At 32.2% G+C, this 3,361-nt stretch overlaps 1 long non-coding RNA gene across 2 annotated transcripts in view; it reads right to left on the bottom strand.

The window, feature by feature from the left end:
- Window positions 1-1,485: 1,485 nt before the first annotated feature.
- The window catches only part of LOC108759632 (uncharacterized), a 2,595-nt gene continuing 719 nt past the window's right edge, over window positions 1,486-3,361 (bottom strand). The window contains exons 2-6 of one of the 2 annotated variants that reach the window (XR_001940033.1): window positions 2,457-2,557; window positions 2,118-2,192; window positions 1,778-1,915; window positions 1,656-1,708; window positions 1,486-1,542 (exon numbers count right to left, since the gene is read on the bottom strand). This is a non-coding gene — a long non-coding RNA (uncharacterized LOC108759632). The remainder of the gene's footprint in view (window positions 1,543-1,655; window positions 1,709-1,777; window positions 1,916-2,117; window positions 2,193-2,456; window positions 2,558-3,361) is intronic. The other variant, XR_001940034.1, reaches the window with a different exon arrangement.

Below are 3,361 nucleotides of genomic sequence, written 5' to 3'. Positions count from 1 at the left end.
TATTATATGTAATATTATTATTTTAGATATTAAATTTTAATAATATTTTACATCTAAAAATAATAATATAATTTTGCCTCATCACAGTCATCAAATCAAGACTTGTGAGGATCCCGAAGATACTCTGACCACACGCTGCCAAGAATTCTTACGATAATGTAATAAATTAATTAATGTTAAATTAATAAACATGTTAATTTAATTAAAGTTTATTATTGGAATTCTTATAATAATTGGAATTCTTATTAAGAAAATAATATTTAATAAAATAATAATTATTTCTTATTAAGAAATAATTCTTATTCAAAGAAAATTTTTATTAAGAATTCTCGTAACACTTATGGCCGCAGCACACACTCTTGCATAATGCATAATACATAGTGCATAAAGAAATCAACCAATCGAAATTTTTCTTTTCCATGGAATGAGAGGAAAGGAAAGTTTCTGATTAGTTGATTCGCTTATGCACTATGCGTTATGCGTTATGTAAAAGCTTGTGTCTGGGCTCTTATAGCCGCGGCACAGATTTTTGCATAATGCAAAATGCATAAGGGAATCAACTAATCGAAATTCTTCTTTTCTATGGAATAAGAAGAAGGGAAAGATTCTGATTAGTTGATTCGCATAATGCATAGTACATAAGCGAATCAATTAATCAAAATCTTCCTTTTCCTCCCATTCCACGGAAAAGAAGAATTTCGATTGGTTGATTCCCTTATGCACTATGCATTACGCGTTATGCAAGAATCTGTGCCACGGCTATAAGTGTTAAGAGAATTCTTAATAAACATTTTCTTCATTGTTCATGATACAATATGTAATTAAATTTGAGGGGATTATTGATATTTTAGATAAAGTACATTGAAAGTGCAGTAGTAACAGTGCGCAATCGTATTTTTGAGAAAAATTCAGTCAAAGAATATACATACGTATTATTAGTTAATAATGTGCCGCGGCTATAAGAGCCCAGACACAAGCTTTTGCATAACGCATAACGCATAGTGGATAAGCGAATCAACTAATCAGAAGCTTTCCTTTCCTCTCATTCCATGGAAAAGAAGAATTTCGATTGGTTAATTCCATTATGCACTATGTATTATGCGTTATACAAGAGTGTGTGCTGCGGCCATAAGGGCCATTCCACACAAACTTGCAGAGCCACATAACCATACGCATAAAGAAAATTATCCAATCACATTTCTGTCATAAAGCTGAGCGTAAACTACGATTGGATGATTTTCTTTATGCATATGTTTATGCGGCTATGCAAGTTTGTGTGGAATGGCCATAAGTGTTACGAGAATTCTTAATAAAAATTTTCTTTAAATAAGAATTATTTCTTAATAAGAAATAATTATTATTTTATTAAATATTATTTTCTTAATAAGAATTCCAATTATTATAAGAATTCCAATAATAAACTTTAATTAAATTAACATGTTTATTAATTTAACATTAATTAATTTATTACATTATCGTAAGAATTCTTGGCAGCGTGTGGTCAGAGTATCTTCGGGATCCTCACAAGTCTTGATTTGATGACTGTGATGAGGCAAAATTATATTATTATTTTTAGATGTAAAATATTATTAAAATTTAATATCTAAAATAATAATATTACATATAATATTTCCTAAAGGAAAGGTAAAAATTACCTTTGATTCTTTTTTTTGGCTGATTTGGTTTCAGTTCCAGATTTTGGAAGTGGCTAAAACAATTTAAACATTTAATACTAATTTTAATAATTATTATAGTATTTTTTTAGAAAAACAATTACCATTATCTTTTTCCTCAATTATCATGAGCGGAAGACAGTTTATAAAGAAAACGCATGAAGCGCTCTTGTTGAACGTGCGCCTGCACGTCTGCCTCTAGTTCTCTTCCGTGTACCGGATGTGTCAAGCGGTGTTGAAGACTGTTTATCAGAAAAATTGTTGCGTAAAAATTACAATAAATATATGAGTATAATAATAATAGAATTGTTTATAAAGTAGTGAAAGTGGTAGCAATTTGTTTGCATCAGTGAATAAGAGAATGTGCGTGCGTGCGTGTGCGAGTATGACAGAGAGAGAGAGAGAGAGAACAGAAGAGAAATTAAAGTGTTAAAATATTCTTACAGATGACTGTATAGATGCTGCTGTTGTAGGACGACATCGTTCAGTCGTTCTCATCCGTGTATCGGATGTGTCGAGCTGTAATGAAGACTGTTTATTAGGAAAATCGTTGCATAAAAATTACAATAAATAAGTGAGTATAATAATAATAGAATTGTTTATAAGGTGAAAGTGATAGCAATTTGTTTGCACTAGTGAATAAGAGAATGTACGTGCGTGCGTGCATTCATGTGCGTGTGTGTACGTATGTGTGTGACAGAGAGAGAGAGAGAGAGAGGGGGGGGGGGGGGGGGAGAGAGAGAGGAGAGAACAGAAGAGAAATTAAAGTGTTAAAATTCTTACAGATGACTGTATAGATGCTGCTGTTGTAGGACGATGTTGTTCAGTCGATATGTCATTTATTAAAAATCCATTGCTTTCGACAGTTCGTCGTTATCGTCTGACTACAAAAATATTGAAATATTAAGTATGAAATTATAGATATACATATATATACACACACACACACACACACACATATTAATAAATGTCAAATTATAATCTCTCAGCGTAGTGATCATTTACTATCTGTTCTGACCAAGTATCAATAGCTTTAACAATTCTGTAAAAAAAATCATTATATAAAAATAAAAAATATGACATTAAAAATTAGTTTCATGACACCGTGTACAAGACATTATCGTTTTCCAGGTACTGCCAGTACTGGGTGCATCCAGAAGCACGATTGATCACTGAATGCTTAGTGAATTCTTGTATCTGTTTGGCTATATATATTTTTTAGATCTAATGGATATGTCAATCAGATGCAAAACCTTAGTGAGTGCTCAATCAGTTCTTGTACTTGTTAGGTGAGATGTCTTATTAGTCATGACGTAGGATAAAGCACAGAAGAACGTAGCTGTCGCAGTTGTGACTGATCAGGAAAATGTGTGTATTATTCCTGATCAGTCACGACTGCAACAGTACGTTTTTCTTTGCCGTACGTCCTGACAGTTGCGGTTCGTTCTCTACCATAGTCCAAATATACAGGGTCATCGAAAAGTATCGGATCCCCCAAATATCTTCAGTTAGAATGCATTTTGGAGAAAATGTTCAATAGCAAAGTTGTATGGTTTCAAACGAGGAGTAAGATAATGACCTTGACTTTGATCCTGACCATGTCCTTTAAGGTCATTTCAAGGTCAACCTTATTTTTTTAAATGGAACCCTCTACATTTTATTGCATATTTTTATAGCTTATCTCGAGA

Source organism: Trachymyrmex cornetzi, unplaced genomic scaffold, assembly GCF_001594075.2.
Source record: "Trachymyrmex cornetzi isolate Tcor2-1 unplaced genomic scaffold, Tcor1.1 scaffold2, whole genome shotgun sequence".
In the NCBI taxonomy this organism is placed as follows: domain Eukaryota; kingdom Metazoa; phylum Arthropoda; class Insecta; order Hymenoptera; family Formicidae; genus Trachymyrmex; species Trachymyrmex cornetzi.
Note: the sequence above shows the minus strand (reverse complement) of the source record. Positions and strands in the feature narration are given on the sequence as shown.